Here is a 19,443-nt window from a genome sequence, read left to right as displayed (position 1 = left end):
GGTGTTAGGACTCTGTGGTATGTTCTGGGGGGTAGTAGCGGAAAATAAGATATTACTCCAAATGTCTGTATGTTGACACTTTATCATCTGATGCCCATATTCCTTGTGCATGTTTGTGTAAATTCTGGAAAAGTTTAGAGGTTGTGTTCTTGATGAAAAGGTCAGAATTCTGTCATAAGTGGACACGACATCTTACAAAGACAGGGATCGGATGGTTTGGTGCTACAGAAAATATGTAAACTGGACATATAATATTAGAAAAACGGTACATAGATAAATATGTATTTGGATCAAGAATAGATTTGTGTGCAAATTGATCAGGGGTGGATCCTCTGACCCATAAACTACCTCATCACGATGACACTCCATTTCCTTCCCCCAATCAAGGGAGAGAGGAGAGCTTGGCCAATGATAAGTTGTGAGGGGCAGGCTTAGTTATGCCCACGCACACATCCACTTGCAGAACCCATAAAAAGAGACTGCTTGGACAGGCAAGACATTCACTTTCCACTTTCTTGTGGAGCATTTTGACGGACAACTTCACATCCAGATTCCAGACTTTACATTCAGAGATCCAGTACTTCACTCCAGAACTTAAAGCAGAAAGGCCTGGACCACCAGCTAAATCCTTTTTCAGCAGGCCTCAAAATCATTTAAAAATTATTCAAACAGCCGGGCTGAGCTGTCTGATTCTGGCTAGAACCCTGTGCCAGAAACACCCAGAAAGCAGAGCTGTATCCAGAACCAGAGACCAGACTGCTGTGAAGTGCAGAGCAGAGCTGACCCAGAGAGCTGTGACTTCAGAACCACCCACCAGGAGTCCAGTCTAAACCTGATCAGACCTTGACGGCCTATTTCAACTTTAGAGTGTGAGTACTCAGCTAGAACTGTGCCAGAAACAATCTCTTAGTTTAAAATAATCTAATTCAAACTATTTTAATCTATTTAGAACTGCATCATAAGAAATCGTGTGTCCATTCTGCAAAAGTGTCATTTTGCCATTTTGAATCATTATTTAATTTCTGAAAAACTACCTTCATAAAATCGTCCGTATCTTTTGAACTGCATGTCCTAGGAAAGCTTTCCAACAAGCCTACAACCATTATAGTTTTTCTGTAATTGCGCTCGACGCATTCGGAAAAATTGCAGCAAATTGAAAAAATAGCTCCTGTCAAAGATAGCCGTCTTTTGCTTGAACTGCTAATCGTTTTCAACCTGCTAATCCCTAATTGAGCATTGCCAGTGTGACTTGATCTAATCTTAAATATCTATCACCTACCCTGAATCTCCTATAGGGAATTAAAAATAATTTTTAGCATATTTTACTTCATTGCCACCACATTTAAAAGGATTTGCCTGCTTTAAAATCATACCTGTTTTGCTCTAAGCTTGCTGGGGGGAACTGGAACTTTGAACTACATTTGATTGTATTCCTGAGAACTGTGTGCTCTCCTTTCCATCTTTTTATATTGCATAAGAGGCGGGGGGGGGGGTGAATTGCCAAAAGGGGAAAAGTGATTACATTGTATTCTCTGCTACTTTACCCTTTCTATACCAATTCCCAAGTGATTAAGTAAACATACAATTGTCATATTATCCATTGTTGATCACGGTAATATTCATAAGTGTGCGATCAAATATTAATTTATTTATAAAAGTGTAATATATATATATATATTGTTTCATTTTTCCAATAAATCTTTGAAATTGCAAAACAAACCTTCTTGGCTCAGTGAGGTCAGGGGGATTCAAAGAGAGGGGCGTTATATAAGGGTTTATCATCCAGAGTATAACTTGTCATACAAATATATAAATAAAGGCTTCCCTTGGGTGTCCCAGACAAGGCACTGGCCCTCATTACAAGTCAGGCGGTGGACCATGGTGCTATTAGCACCATGGTCCATGCCGGATTCCGCCATGGTGGATGGCGGAATTATCGCCCCATTCCAAGGTGAGTGGGGCGGTAATTCCCCATTCACCATTTTCCCTTCCCCATTCCCATTTTTGCCCCATAGGGCTTAATGGGGATGGGGAAGGCGCTAATTACGGCACCGTAAATTACGGTGCCGTAATTAGCACCAAGGTCGCTTAGCGCCTTGGACTTTAACGCCTGCAAAAAGCAGGCGTTAAAGTGTGAATCAGGCGTTAAGGGTTAACGGCGCCGACGGTGCCGTTAAACCCTTAACGCCTGACTTGTAATGAGGGTGACTGACTTAGTGGGATTGCTGACTTGAAGTCACTTGACACTTCAAAGAGAGCAATCCTTTCTGTGCATGAAGATAATCATTAGAGTTATCAGCACTTTCTCATAGTTTTATTTTTATTACTATACCTTCCCTGTATATGCTCATATTTGTATACATTGTACTCACACTCGTTTCCTTAGGGTTCACTGACATCATTTGACACACATACATACAGTAAGTAGCACCTTTGAAACAGAGCAATCATTTCTCTTCATAAAGATAATCAGTTAGCTTAGGAACTCTTCCTGCTACTACCTCTGCTTTTTTGCTTACTTCTCTGTCCCTGTATATACTCATATTTGTATGTGTTGTTGTCTCTTTGTGTTTTGTCTGTGTTAAGTGCAATTATGTATTAAGTGGGTTTTATTAGCTACTTATTACATCTTAGATTATGAATATTGCACCTTCATCATGTATACTGCACACACTGCCTACGTTTCTACATGAGTTGCTTAGTATACTGATAGAACTTCATAATCAAATGCTATTTATATCAATGCATTGCTTAATGCACTAATTAGCTCATGATATTTATTCAAATGATCCTTCACACTTTTTGGTCAACATTATAAGAATCCCTCCTACAGAGTTTTCATGAAAAGTAAATGCACATGTGATGTCATCAGTGATGTCATCAATGACATTTGTGATGTCATCTTTGATGTCCTGGGTGTTAGTGTTAGCGGTGCACGGCGGCGCGGGTTATGGTTGCTTATCTTACCATAACTGCTGAATTTCAGGGGTTTTTCGGTTTTACTTTGAACCATAACATCCCTTTAACAAAGTTTTTTACTGAATTTTATAGGTTTCTAGTAGCGCAACTTAACCATAACGTCCCTTTTAACAAAGTTTTGTTCACTGAATTTCATAGGTTTTTAGTAGAGCAACTTAACCATAACGTCCCTGACTTTATATACATGTAACATAGAACATACTGAACCCCTAGCTAGTGATTTTGATGTCCGCGGACTACCGCCATGTCCGTGGACATATCGAAAATCTGAGCCGTGGTGAATGTAAATTTAAATAGTGTGCCCCATTTCCCCTTTGAGGTTGGCTCTGAAAAGAGCCGTTTTTTTTTTGTTTTTTATTGCAGATGCTTGACAGACACCTGTTATTTTGTTTTTTTTTTTATTTTTCTTACTTTACTCCTAAAATATTCACATAACCTTCTCCAAAGCAACCCTTACATTCCAAAACAGAATGGCATTTCCCATAAAAGATAAGGCAATACCATCTTCTTTAAAATAAACAGCATTACTGGAATCAATATTCTCGTTATTACAGAAGAACATACCAGCTCTAAGCATGAAGCCACACATGCCTCAGTTGATTACACACCTAGCATTGTTTTGCTGAGGACAAAATACTAAAATATTGTTCCATATCCATATTGCCCTAGGTACTAATCCAAAAAATGACTTTGGCATTTGGAAGGATGTTCATTACTGCTTGAACCAAGTGTTCCAAATCTGCCAACAAAGTAGGGGCACTGACATAGCCCAAATGGAAAGCACCATAGTGCAAAACTACCACATGGGGACTGCTGATCTTCACAAAATTGTACAATTCCATGTACATTGCAATCAGGCACAGGGCTCCACACCACCTCCACTCCTTTAACATCAAAATTATTTGCAACATGCCTGCATTGAGCATACTGTTGTAAACCATGCACAAACATATCTCCGAGCACCAACACCCTGACTTTCTCCACTTCTGCCATCTTCACTACACACAGTCTCTTTGAACACAAATCCACAACCTCAACATCTGATTGGCTGATCCCTACAGTCTTCTTTCCATGCTGGATTTGCTGGAAAACCCCGGATGTAGCACGCCCTGTCCGCAGACCGCATAACTCTTAGACAGCCCTTCTACCATTTCGACTACATTCTCTGTGCCATTCCCTCATTGGATACAGCTAAGCAGGCACACAATAAGGAGAACGTCCTCAGAACACCCCCATTTTCTTTATTTTTGAACATTTCAGGACACCGCGAGTGTTCTTAGAACACATTCAACTTGCCAGCGAACAATACGGACAACGTCCTCAGAACACCCCCATTTTCTTTATGTATGAACATTTCAGGACACCGCGAATGTTCTTAGAACACTTTCAGCTTGACAACGAACAATACAGACAACGTCTTCAGGACACCCCCTGCGAACATTCCAGGACCCCACGAGTCTTATTAGAACACTTTCAACTTGACACCGAATCCATTCTGTTTATTTACGAACATTTCAGAACAGCCGTGTTGTCCACAGAAAAATCGAACACAACAAAAGTGTCTAGCACATAAAAAAACAGAACATCAAACCTATCTCATACTCCCCCACCCTCCCCAAACACTCTTACACACCAACACACTCCACTAAATACAATTTTTAATCCAAGTTTCACCACGCTGTCCGCGGTCATCCACGAATGCAAGATGGCGGGCGCCACAGAAAATCTGACGCGCTTCACGCACCACGCCGTCCAATCAGTGAACACGTCGCATGTCCATGGACATCACGCAAGCCGCTCGGCCAATCAGGGCACTGTCCACGGAGCGAACAGGGGAGTCCGTTTGCAGAGCGAACAGAGATATAACTAATTTTTTTGCCTTACATTTTGGTCATTTAAAAAAAATCTTCTAGACGGATTTACACCAAATTTGCAAAAGCACGCTTTCGGGACCAAGCCCCCGCTTCTGCCGCAAATTTGGTGTAAATTCATCCAGAGGTTTGGGCTGTAGGCTTGCACAAAGTTTTTTCCCATTATGTCTATGGGAAAAAACAAAAGTTTTGGGACCGCCCCTATAACTTTGCCCCCCTGGACCAAACCTCTCCAAACTTTGCAAAACAAATTAAGAGTTGGCCATATACTTTTTTTGCAAAGTTTGGTGAGGATTCGTCCAGAGGGAGCGAAGTTATAAGCCGCCCAAAAAATGCTCTTCCTATGGAAACACCAACTTAACCATAACTACATGGACGCTACTGCGTCCATGTAATATATATATATATATATATATATATATATATATATATATATATTGGCGCTTACCGCAATCTATCTACTATAAAGCTTTAAGCTAGCTTTCAAGATTACTTTGCTGCTTGCGTTTCAATTGCATCTGTACAAGTTTAAAATGACTTGATATCTTCATCTGTTTCTGTGGCTTAAGCTTCTTCACCTTGAGCCCAAGATGTCACTTATCCTCGGTAGTTTATTGATGCCTTATAGAATATCTGCATTCTCTGGTCTTTGCAACTCTTCTCTGTGTGTCATCTCTTTCTGTGTGACATCACCATTCATCCATGCCTTTCATCTGCTCTGTTTCTTAAGGAATCTCATTCAAATGGCCATCATATTGTCTTGCATGCAGTTACAGTTTTCTCAATGGGTACTTTGCCTCCCAGACTCTCTTGCTCTTATGGGTACTGCACGGAGTCCATACTCTGCTCTTTGTTGATTCAACTGCTCCGCATACGTCACATACTTTGGTTCCCATTCTATAGGGAATAAGGGGGGAGCAGTTGGAGGGGGAGTACTTGGTTCCTCCTCTACACTCCCCCTCTGAGAATTTATCAACCACTTTCTCATCCTCTTTCACCACTAGACATCCAGGTTTGAAGAAATGCTTCTTGGGGATCCATATCTTTACGACACCTTTCAGACAACCTACTGATTTCACATGCTCATCCTTGGTCAATGTCATGAGCATGCACTGTCCACTTGAACTGCAATAGATCCATCTTCCCACATACTTCTTATGGTTCTTTGAATAGAGTAACGTTGTTCTCTCAGGTGCATGGATACTGGCCTTCACAAAGTCTCTAATTTCTTCATCTGTCAAGTCTTTGGGCTTCCATCCTGGTTCAACATCAATCAAAATCGTCATCCCTATGGCTTTATTTGCTGTCATCCAACACTGTGAGATTATTATCTTGATCACACAAAATCCAAGCAATACCAACGCAATCAGGGCTCCAAGAAATTTGAGCATATCTGCTACCCATTGTGGAACCCAATAGATGAGCGATCCAAACCAGCTTTCATCAGCAATGTCTTCTACTTCGTCTATCATCTGGCCATGGAGTTTTGTTAGCATGCCTATGGCCTCGATCAAGGTTCCATTCTCGTCATCGTGAGAAGGTATGAATGTGGAACATGATTCTCCAATTTTTGAACAAACACTTCCATCCATAGCTGTGATCATGTCCAAGACATATCTATTCTGGAGATTCATCAGTCTTATGGTTCTCATCTCTTCTCTGATTGCATTAAATCCTTTTATAGTACTGTTAATTGTTTGCAGCAGTTCCCATCTGGTTATCTGAAGCCACCTGGTATTTGCTCCATCTTGGATTCTTGGCATAAAGATCAATGTGAACACTGGAGAAGTTTGGCTGAACAGTCTGTGCTCATACGGGATAGAGTCAAAGGCTTCTACTTATTTGGCTGAAAAGTAGTTCTCTCTTTTCATCCTCTTTATCAGGTCCACAGATCTCTTCTTCCTCAGGTGAGCATCTGCTTTTGGGAAACTGTCAAGATTTAGATCACTCTTTGGAATCACTAATGCTGGAACATGGACATTCACCAGTGTGCATATTCCTCCCCAGTCTTTAGGTAGCCTGATGTAGGCCTTAGATCCACAAGCCCAATAATGATCCATGATTACTGCTACTCCATGCACCATCCCTGATGTATCAAAGATACAAACGCACTTCTGATTTTCTCCAAATGTTCTTGAACCATTCCCTCTGAAACACAGCTTTGAGCTCTCCAAAGGTACTATTTGCAGGGGTCCACCTCTATCTTTGACCCATGTCAGTAGTTTAGAAAGTCTTGGCCACATTGGTTTTGTACATTCAAAATAGTGGATTCAAGACGATTAGTTACTATTCAGGCTATGCAGATCACCACTCTCTTTTCCCATCCATCCAGTGATAACACTGAACCCCAGATCTGCATCTGACCTCTGTTCTTCCAAATTCAAATATCATCTGAAGTTTTTCCTGCGGTCTCCAGTTTTATATTCACTTGGCTTCTGATTTCAGCTCCTTTTACTCCAGGTTTTTCATTTTACTCCAGGTTTTTCATATCTGACTCCTTGATTTTGCATTTTTTCTTGTTTTTATATCTTGAATATAATCGTCTTCATCTGGATCTGTCCCTTCAGTTGCCCATTTGAGAGAAACACCACTTCCCATGAACTGGCCTCTGGTCTTGCAAAGTGCTATGTGTGAAAGCCAATGTGCTGTGTGCACATCTATTTCAACAGTTATGAAGATCTTCGACTTCCCCATGCTTTATGGCAGGAGTGCACATACAAAGCATTCCTCCTTTGAAGTTCTTCTCCCAAATTCCTTTATGTGTTGGTACCATATGCTATTTCCCAAGTGTTGTACAGGTAATCATTTAATTCATAATTATCTTCCTGTGTGCTTCTTTTAGGCCTCAATCTTTTCATATGAGCTTCCATAATCATATCATGAAGTTTCCCAACATAGCTTCTTCTTACTGAATTAATCACAGGAACATCTGTCTGTTCTCCCTGTGTAGGAGAAAGTTCAGGATGTCTCATCTGTTCAGCAGCCCATTTAGTCATGAAAATGTCTCTCATAATCTCCATCTGGGATCTTCCTTTTAGAACAGTTTCTGGGTCAATTATTCCTGTACCAGGTGTATTTCCATGTGTTACTTATGTAGGCTCACCTTTTATCAACCCCTTCCCTTGCCTGTTTCGTTGAGCCCGTCTTTGGTGTCCAAAAATAAGTTCTGTGACATTCCTTACTTGTGAACGATTATTAGTGACATCCATCTCAAGCTCAGGCAATTTGCCATCTTTCTTTGGGACATCAATAAATACATATGGTCAAGGCTGCCTAGTAGTTGCCAAGTGTACATGTTTCCCCTGTTCAGAAACATGCACAGGAGTGTTAGCTCCATGTGCACCAGTATAGGATGCCGTTCTCACAGTCAAGGAAAGCAGTACGATTATGAACACAAAACAAGTGTAGATTACACAGTGATACGTTAACCCACAACATCTACTTCTTGGACAACGTGAGCGCCTTTCTTCATGCGGTAGAATGGCATTGCTGTTTAAGTTTCCCATGTTGCCTACCTAAGGAAGAAAAAACGCAAACTTTTAATGCATCAGCATTGTGAACTGCTTTTTGAAGCTGCTGTCTCTGGAATCAGTCTTTATTCAGTCAAAATGTAGATACCTCTTTAGTATAAAGAAAAACGACCTCAGTAGGTCTAAATAATCGGAATGACATAGATTATCTCCCAATCTATGCCTCAAATGTGCCTTAGCCCAGACGACATGTCAAATTTCTTTCAGCAGGAACCAAAAGTCTTTCTCTGTCAGCAACCTTCTGATCTGTCCCTCGAAGGAAAGTTTCTACACCGACCATTGATTTCGCTAGGAATAGATGCTCACTTGGATGATGATATCTTCCAGGATCACATTCAGATTTGTAGTGTTTCTCGGATCCCTTAGAAAGGTCCGCACATCAGTGTGCTTCTCAACAAGGTGCGGGTACTCTTAAATCAGACGAAAGAACACCACACTGACTAGTCTATTAGCTGCTTCATTTGATAGGGTCATTTGTATTCTCCTCACTGTACTCAGGTAGCCGCAAGAATTGTTCAGTGATAACTATGAGTAATCTGATAACTTTTTAATTCTTAGGATTTTGTCAAAAAAGCTGGAATGCTGGTGGTCCTCCCCACCAGTGAAGGGTAAGTGCCCAACACCAACTCGAAATAGGTGAGAATGTTCCTAATAAGGTCACCCCTGGGTAACACCATAGGTAAATCCAAACAAGAACTCAGTGTCAAATGAATATGGGTATTGTTCCCTTTTCCAATTGCTGTGTCCACGGTCAAAATCTGGAATAATCCACTTCTTATCAACGCTTAAGCATGCCTCAGTCCAAAGTCAATAAGCTACTGTGGCTCTAAGAACTAAAGATCTTCTTTGACCCTGAAATGACACCACAGAGTGTTCAAAATGGTTTTCCTTGATCTTTTTATAAGTGACTTAAAGGAGTATCCCGAATCAAGCCACAGTCCAATGAGTTATTTGTCTTTCTGCTTGCCATCTTCTGCGTCCTTCTTCCTCGTCATAGATCTCGTCTGCACATGATGCTTGTACTTGCTTTGTCATGTGCGGGTGCAGGGAGAAGAGTTTCTCCAGCAAAGATTTTAACGTCCCACAAAAAGATCCAAGCACACCTGCCCTTCACTTTGACAGCAGATGGCGTGATGTCTTCCACAATGAACGGAACACAAAAGGCGGTTCGTCCCATTTTTTCCTCACGTGATTGCAGATTAGAGCCGCATCTCCTGGTAATAGTTGGGAGACACAAGGTTCCTTAGATTGGTCTGTCCAAGCATCTCCTTCTGTGTTCTGTACTGCTCTACACCCTTGTTTCTGCAGCTGTCCTGAAATGACAGAGATATTGGAAGTCATACAGTTCAAATAATCACGTAATTCCAATCCTAACAGTTCTGCTGTTGGCTGAGCATCACTTCTAACTCTGGATGGAGGCATTAGGGGTTTATCATTCATCTCCCTGTCACTATTTTGTGGGGTGTAAGATGGTGGTCAGAACCTGGTTGGTTCCTCAAACCAATTAATGCCAGTCATAGGTAATGCAACCACCCTTTCTTCAAGGTAAGCTTCAACTTGGAAATTCTTTCTTTAAGCAAGCCATTGCTCCTCTCACTAAGAAAACTTGTGCTTTCTATCAAGCAAAAAGCCAAGCTGTTCAAAAACTGTGTTAACAAAATGAGGACCATTATCTGACCTCATCACTTCACACACTCCCCATCTAGGAAATACTTCCCGCACTTAAAGGTTTGCTGCACAGGTGGAGTCTGGGTGTGTACATGGGACTGCTTCTATCCACCCTGAGAAAGGACACTACTACGATCAGGTATCTATATCCATTAAATACTTGTATCATGTGGACATAGTCAATATAAAAGTGCTGAACAGGGTCATTATGTCTCGGAATGACTCCCCTAACTGTGCGCAGTGTATGCCCAGCCGTGAATTGTTGACAAACAATACAGTTTACTCTAAAAAATGCAACATGCTCCATTAAATTAGGCACACACCATTCCTCAGCAATAGTTAAAATAAGATTCTCCCTATTTGTAATCGCAGGGTAGTGTAGCTGTTCCTGTGCCACCCCTAATAAGGCTACAGGAATCACTGGTTTACCAGTGCTTTCCTGTTGCCACAAGGCTTCAGAGGGGTTTAAAGAACACCCTCTTTGCATCCACAAATTCTATTCCTCTTGAGGTGCCTCCCCCTGGACCTCTATTAACTGTGGTTTTGGCAAGTTGTTGTACCCTTCAGATACAATCATTATAATAATAGTTTTTTCATTCACATCACAAGTCTCAACATTCGTAATTTCTTTATCTGTAATCGCTACGCGCTTGGCCTCCGCATCTGCTGCTTGATTTCCACGTCAGATAAAAACTGTCCCTTTAGTATGGACTGCGCATTTAACGACTGCAATGCCTACTGGGAGCTGTAGTGCCTTAATGAGCCTATCCAATAAGGCAGTGTGTTGCACTGGCGTGCCATCCGCTCAAAGGAAGTCCCTCCTTTTCCAACGTGCTAGTCCTGCATGCACTGTTGACGTCACATAGGCAGAGTCGCTGTACATTGTTACTTCCTGGTCTGCATGACTCTCAATCGCTAGTATCAAAGCCAATATTTCTGCAGCCTGTGCTTAATCATGAGATGGCAATCGAGTACTAACAAGCACCTCAAATTCCCCATTAGCCGTGTGCTTTACCACAGCGGCTGCTGTATATCTCTCTCCATGACTTTGATTGATCCTTGAGGAACTGTCAATAAAAGCAATCTCTCCTCCTTCTAATGCTTACTCCTTTATTCTAGGGAGCTCATTGCAGAACTCTTCATAGTTCGCGCATTCATGTACAGGCTCTCCCTCTGTTATTGGCTCAGCTATAAACATGGCAGGATTCACTATTGTACATCAAACTATTTTTATCGCTGGATTTGATATGACTACCTCATAGGCAGAAGCCCTTTGAGAAGTCAATGTGCCTTTTGGTTTTTCTAAAATGGCAAATAGTGCATGCTCAACAAAAACATCATGGAACATCCCATTACTATGCTTGCAGCCTTCTCTATGGCGAACACCGTGGCTGCTAAACTTTGTTTGCATGGAAAATTACCTCTCATCACTGGGTCTAAGATTGCACTGTAATATGCAAGGGGCTTGTACCCCAACGTGGTTCTCTGTGTAAGGACTAGTGTCATAAAAGTGCCATCTGTATGTGAAAACAGGACAAATTCCTCAGCATAATTGGGAATCCCTAAAACTGGAGCTGTGCACATTTTTTTTTTTTTAATTTTTTTAAAACCCTTCTTCCATTTCCTCAGTCCACATGATTTTTTCTTGCGTTGCCTGTGCTTTCTTTAGTGCCTGTAATAAGGGCCTTATATATGAGCTCTAGTCAAAGACCCATGCTCTGACGTAGTTACATAATCCCAAAAATCTCTGCATGTGTTTTATCGTGTGTGGCTTTGCAGTTTTCAAAATAGCAGCTCTTTCAGGAGTAACCTTTTTCCACTTCATGCGAAATCAATTAGCCTATGTAAAACATTTCTTGTTGACAATATTGTAACTTTTCTTTGTCAACTTTATATCTTTTGTCAGCGAGTATACTCATCAGCTGGACAAAATCGCGTCTGCACTCTTCCTCTGAGGTGCTGCAAACTAAAATTTTGTCTACGCATTGCAACACAACGCTTTCTAAAGCAATATTGCTTAAGTCCATCTGAAAGATTCTATTGAAAATCCATGGGGGCTCACACTACCCATGGGGTAAGCGAGTGCTTTTCAGGTGAGTTTGTCTGAACGTAAATGAAGTCAGATCCTGCGAGTCTTTATGCAATGGGATTGAGAAAAACACATTTTTTAAATCAATCACTGTAAAATATCATGTGTCAACAGATATATTACATAGGTTTGTAGACGGGTTAGGAACTAGAGGGTACTCAACTTCTACAATTTGGTTTATCGGCTTTAAATCTTGAATTAGTCTCCAAGACCCCCCTTAGTTTTTTTGATACTATGCACCGCAGTATTACAGAGTGACTCTGGCTTTACTAAGATACCCTGTTCCATCATGGAGGAAATTGTCTTAAAAATTCCTTCATCTGCCTCTTGAGACATGGGATATTGTCGTGCTCAAGGTAAAATTGCTTCTGCTTTCAATTTAATCTTCACTTCTCCATCCCCCTTTAGTAAGCCTACGTCATAAGGGCCAGTGGTCCATAATGAAACTGACATTTTCTCTATATCTTCATCAAAATATTCGGGACGTTTTTGTGCTATCATCATTTTCTGAGGAACTTCTCTTTTAATTACGCTTACCCAATAAGTAAGCATGTCTCAAATATTACATCGTCATCAGATGGATTATCTCCAAACAGATCTTCATCAGTGACCTCAGTTAATCTATTACCCTGATGGCGATCACTGATGGCGATCACTGAGCACCATTGTTTTCCTTCATCATCATGTCCATCAAGCAAGGCCATTTCTCCTTGCTCTATGGCTGATTGTATCTCTAAGGGAAAAATGTGTCCCTTTTCTTCGAGCATAGACATTCTTGGTCTAAGCAAAAATTCTTCTGGAGTTCTCATTGGTCTGCCTGTTAGGCCTGGTAGCCCTGACAACAGGATGTGTACCCCATATTGAAACACCTCTGGTTGTAATGGAATTGCTCTCATAGCTAGTTGTCCTGCATATGCCATAATCATTTCGCACACTTTACATAATGCATTCCTGTCACTGAACACACCATACTTTCATCAGTGAACGAGATTGTCATATTCAACGTAGTCATTAAATCTCGTCCCAATATATTGACAGGTGTTTGCCGCAAATAAAGCATTGGTACCTTCAAGTCACATTCTTCCATAGAAACTGGTAATTTTTCAGTGAAAGGAACTCTGCTTGTGACTCATGTGAACCCCTGAGTATTCATGGCATTGCCAGACATTGAAAATGTTCCCTCTCGTATACATGAGCGCGTTGCACCTGTGTCTACTAAAAATGAAAAATGTTTGCCTCCTATACTGACGTCCACCCTTGATTCCTCATGAGGATTTGCCATCACGGATAGTATTGAACACATCAGGTCTCCCACTGAGCTGTCCTATTGCGGGTACAGCCTCATCCCCTTACTTGTGAAAGGTTATCCTCCATTGGCAGTCACATCCCCTATTGAAGGAGTCATTAACTGACCTGTGTATGTGGTTTGCTGAAGCTGCATAGGCGATTGCTATGACTGTCCTTGTGGCCGATTAACTGCTACCTGTTGTGGTTGTAAACCTTGCTGTACTCTCAGCGCTTGCTGCTGCACTGTTTGATTCTGTGCAAATCCATATTCACTCTGCTGCATATATGCAGGCGGATTTGACATCCCCACTCTTGAAAACTGGACATTTTGCACCATTCCTTGGCTTCTACATGTGTGAAAAAAGTGCCCTGTCATTCCACACATCAGCATATAGGCGGTGGTTTCCCAACCTGCCCATTTTGCATACTCCGATTATCATTCTGCATATTTTGAAACCCACCTTGGTTATTCTGAAAGCTTCCCTGATTACTCTGCTAATTTCCTTGATAACCTTGCCAACCTCATCCTCTAAATCCCCTTCCTCGCAGAGTAAACCCATTATTACTCTGATCAAATTGTCTTTGGTTATTCATCTGCAGCATACTTGCAATCTGCTGTGAATTCGATCCATCTGCACTCGTCAACATTGCCCCTTCAATGGCGTACTTGGATAGTTTTTTCGGCACTAACTTTGCCTCCTTGCTTTTGTGAGCATCGTCTTTTTTGCAATTCTTTCCTTGCAAGAGTCTGCAGTAATGCGCAAGGGTCCGCTGAATTTCTGACCACGGTTTAGCCTCTATCCCCACTAAGTTCTTGAGCTGCTTCTGTACTGGCTCTGGCAGCCCTTGGCGTAATATATGATAAATCACTGGTATAGATTTTACCCAAGATTCACGCGTTTACAACGACCACGATTCCTGAAAATGTTGAAAGTAAACCAACGGATCTCATCTCTTTCCTTCATCTTTTTGTCATTATAGCTCCCATATCGGACTTGTCGGGATACAGTACTCGAAGCGCTTTCCAGACTGCCGCTCTACAGCTATTGAACGGTGCTCCATCATGGGCAGTGTTGACTGTAGTCACACCAGCATATTCTGCCCTTGTCCACACGTCATCAGCTCTCTCACCAAGTATGGCCATTAAAACACCATTAAAATCCACTATAGCCAACATGTTTCCTCCTATAATTTTTTCTAATTCATGTATCCATTTCCCAGTGCCAGAAGTTAAAATTGGGAGTTTACACCTTAAATTATCCTTGTCGATCTGGGGCAACAGTATATACTGTGATCTGGCCCCTCCTTTTTCTAACAAGGAAATCTGAGACGCCCAAACTCATTCTCGTCTCTCATCATTTGTCAGTCCCCTGCAGGCACAATATTACCACATCACCATCTACCTGGCAATGATCTTAATCGGCTTAAATAAGGCGCGGACTCCATTCTCTGACCATGGAGATGCCCCCTAGGTCAGTCTGACTCTGTCAATGGCTCCAAACCCTTGGATGTAGGCACGTTTACGTCCGACCATCTTACTTCCTCATCCATAGAAAAGCATCCCTCAGAACCACATATGTCATCTCTATCTTCCCCATGGGAGGCTTCCCTTTCTTCGTCTGACCTTTCTTGTGCCCAACTCGAGCAGCTTCTCTCTTTGACATCTCTATTTAGTGTCATAGTGTCAGTCTGTCCAAAGACAGCTCCTTATTTTTCATACTACATGAGGCTTCCCCCGTGTCATACAACTGAGTGCTCTCGAGACGATAATTTTTTCCCTTCCCCCATGGATCTTTCTGAGCTCTCATGTCATGGTGTACTTTATCGACCGCTTCCCCAGTGCTCCTTGAGTCAAACTCATCTTCTAGATTTGCTCTAGACTGGCCTGGTAATGACTCGTATTCTGGGATGAATCCCCTTATACCTTCCCATGCTACATTTGGATCAGGATTTCTTTCTTCCTTTTCCAAGTAATCAAGATTGTGTGCGCTCTGCCTTCTTTTACGTTCCATGTCATCGTCAAATTTTCTTCGCTTTCTAGCTTCCTCTCTCACTCTGTCTTACTCTTTCTTTTTTCATATCCCGTCTTTCATTTGCCCTTCGTATCTACTCATCCCTTCATCTTTGCATTCTTTTATCCCTCAACTTTTGTGCCTTTTACTCTATTCCTTTTCTTTCTAGCCTTTCTTGTTCATCAACTGTTCTTTGTTTATTGTCACATCTTCTTTGCTCTTCTGCTCTCTCTTGTTGTTTAGCTTGCACGTCTTGATAGAACTTCTCTCATCTTTGTTTATCTTTCCTTTTCACTCCTTCTTCCTTTAATCATTGTTCCCTTTCCTTGTCTTTTTTATCTTGCTCATCTTGATTTCCCCTTTGTCTTACGTCGTCAATTTCTTTACCATTGAGTTAAAGCAAAATCTTACCTCCCATCTATTTGTTCTGTAAGTGTGCTATGTCATCAGTTTTATATCTTTCTCCCTTCCATCTCTTCATCTCTCTTCCTATATCTAGAGATGTACTTGGTTGATCGCTTCTTTCCTTATCGTGTCTCTCCTTGGCTCTTGGGACTTTAGAGATAACATCTTTCTCAATATTTTTCTCTGGGCTCTCATCACTACTTTGTGTAGGTGACTCATAAACTATACCCTGCTGCTGCTTTAAGTTCCCTTAATGGGTATAACCCATTGTCTTTTTTACTCTCATCTTCTATTTCAGATCGGGCGGGTGGAGCAGAGGGCTCTTCACCCACTTCCTTGCATACATTAAGTATCCAGTCTATAGGAGGCGGCTCATCTTGCTCCTCCTGGTACATATTCCAAAGCTCTAGGCTCGCTAGGCACTTGTCTAGCTTCTTCCCAGTATATGCTGCATGCAGATATGTCATCATATGCTGCAAGACTGCCTCCGATAGTGATCCGCCTTGTGGCCACGGCATAAACATTTTGTCTGCGGTTCCTTTAACCGATTCTGCACTGTACTGTCTAAGTTTAGGTGCATGTTTTGCCAACTGCTTGCAGAGATGCACTAATGGAGTAATATCCTCCATTCTTAATTTGTCTATTCTTAACTTATTTAATGCTTGTTTGCTTTTGATCACAGGTTTGAAGCGCATTTTCAAAAGAACAATACCATATGAGTGAGCACCAATCATTGCATGCTCCAATTCTGTTTACTCACAGTTTTTACTTTAACCTTGCTAAAAACAACCATCAAATATAATTAATAAACAATAACTTTCTTTTCCTCAACTTCGCACTTCTCTTATTTATCACACATTTTTCCTTTAGCTATGACGTCATCATGCTTTCAAAACCACATAAAACAAAGAGACAAACCTAACAAGTCACATAACATTTTCTACAATCTTTTTCCATAAGACTCATCTTACCCTCTAAAGATGCTCCTCACGGAACATAAATCTATCTCTTTAGGTCCGTCTTTAATCAGACCCATTTTTTATGTCATCCACAAACGGGATTTTAGTTTAAGGTTTCTTCTAATGGTCTTTAAAACTTAGACATAGGGTGTATCCTCTTTATCGTGACCTCTCACATGATATTACTTATTACATTGCTCGGGCACACTCAAATCAATATCTCTTTTCCCATTTATATATATTTTTACACTCTAACTCTTTTGTTACGTTTATCCCACCTCCCTCCATTACTCTCCTTTATTTTTACTACGCATGCATCAATTTGCCACACGCCTCAGTTTCTACTCACCATTCGCATATTTTTCTTCTTTAGACCCTCGGGATCCCTGCCTCTGTTACGGCCTCTTCAAACTGTTGTCCTTTCCGATCATCGTAGAAGTGGGATGGGAATTTTATACAAACTAAGGTGACCTGTCACTCCCTCATGCAAGGAATTTTCTGTCATTTACACTATCCACTGTCTACGGGGAGCTTCACGTCCTGTCAGCCGAATGGCAAAGGTCATGCGATATTACCGAGACTCTAAATTTGACTTATGTCGATGGTCGATGGACTTTTTAAAGACCCATCCTCTCTCTGCTACCAAGTGAACTGGATTGCCCAGCCTTTTAAGATGAGTAGCAATACCCTGGAGATGTATGGGGATGCAGATTTTATTCATACATCAATAATCAAAATGACGCAGGTAGTTTGGCAAATGGGGAGTCCATTTTATTAACAAGTGTGGAAAACAGGGAGTACAACGAACATCAGCATTCGTTCAACCCACTTACTCAAAGCATTTTAGTAGAAACTGAGATTATATTGCATAAAATCATCATCATTGACGTTGACCTGCGTCACTACCTACGTGGCAAACTACAAAAACCTATCAAGGAAAGTGATAGGCTCTAAGTCAATAGCTAAGTATAACTTCCATATCAGTATAGAACCATGAAATAAAGTGATAGGGTGCTTCACATCATGTGGGGCAACTAAGCCCGATCCTCAAAATGGACACTACGAACGTCACTAAATACACAACGTTCTATTGGTTACACAAACTATAGGACCCTTAATTACACAGTCCTCTATAATTTGTTGGCTTCTAACCCCCATCAGTACTTTTCCACCCACGTTTATCAGCACGCAGACTGAACATTCAGGCGTTAGTGAGCTCATCTAGAAACTAGCTTCCCACCAAGTATTATATCAATCCATCATCACCTCAATGGTCTAGTATAAATTAGTGCTTTGAAGTTTGGCCTTGAGTTTGTATTATGCTCCGAGAAATGTTAAGGAGTGAAGGCACAACCTGCCCTCGTGTGTAGGTGTGACCACCTCCATCGTCCAATTTCTGCCATACAATCGAGCCTTTTTGTGTATTTGATATTATTTTTCAATAGTCCTCGAACATATTTTGTTTTGCTCAAGATTTCTGACCAGGAGCCTCTTGTTCCTTCACACAATTTGTATCCAATGTCAGCCAATTCCTGTTTGATAAGACTTTGTCTTCCTGGCTCATCCACCTCCGTCCGTCTGCTGAGATAAATTTTGTAATTAAAATTGCTTTTAACTACGACACACTGAAGTGAGGCCTTTTTATTCATGTTCAGCACTGCTTTATAACGTGTAGTGGAAACATCCATCTTTTATTTGTCCATATGCATCTATATATCTATCTATATCTAGCTACTATAAAGATTGAAGCTATCTTTCAAGATGACGTTGCTGCTTGCATTTCAATTGCATCTCTACACATGTAAAATGACTTGATATCTTCATATTCTGTGGCATAAGCTTCTTCACCTTTAGCCCAAGATGTAACTTATCCTTGGTACTTTCTTGATGCCTTATAGAATATCTGCATTCTCTGGTTTCTGCATCTCTTCTGTGTGTGTCATCTCTTTCTGTGTGATGTCACCATTCATCCTTGCCTTTCATCTGCTCTGTTTCTTCAGGAATATCATTCAAATGGTCATCATATTGTCTTGCATGCAGGTACGGTTTTCTCAATGGGTAACTTGCCTCCCAGCCTCTCTTAGGTACTGGTACTCTTACAGAGTCCACGCTCTGCTCTTTGTTGATTTAACTGCTCTGCATATGTCACATACTTTGGTTCCTGTTCTATAGGTAATAAGAGCAGGGCAGTTGGAGGGGGAGTACTTGGCTCCTCCTCTACATGCCCATCCTAACTTATTAACATTTGTGGAAATCTTAAATTGTCCCAGGTGGCATGCAGTGTGCACAGACTTGAAGTGCTTCTGAAGCTATTGTCTCTGATCACAGGTGACGACTGTATGAAGCACGTGTGAGAGAGCTTAATTTCATCAAAATGAATGAGCATCTTATCACTGAACTCTATAGAGGGAGAAAACCACCAGTCCAGTACACACCTCACAACGGATTATTCAGAAGTTTAAGATTTGTGTGCAAAGGTCAGGGAGAAGGAGTAGCATGAGGCAATGATGTGGAGTGTTAGACTGCGAAAATGGTGGTTGACTGCATTGCACAAGTAAATCTTATGTTTTCCAATCATCCTACATGGATGTGGCTCTAGCAGTGGTGCCAGTCTCAGATTCTAGTAGCATGCTCAACAACCTC

The sequence above is a fragment of the Ambystoma mexicanum genome, chromosome 6q, assembly GCF_040938575.1.
Source record: "Ambystoma mexicanum isolate Mex_15411 chromosome 6q, UKY_AmexF1_1, whole genome shotgun sequence".
Lineage (NCBI taxonomy): Eukaryota > Metazoa > Chordata > Amphibia > Caudata > Ambystomatidae > Ambystoma > Ambystoma mexicanum.
This window is presented reverse-complemented; position numbering follows the sequence as displayed.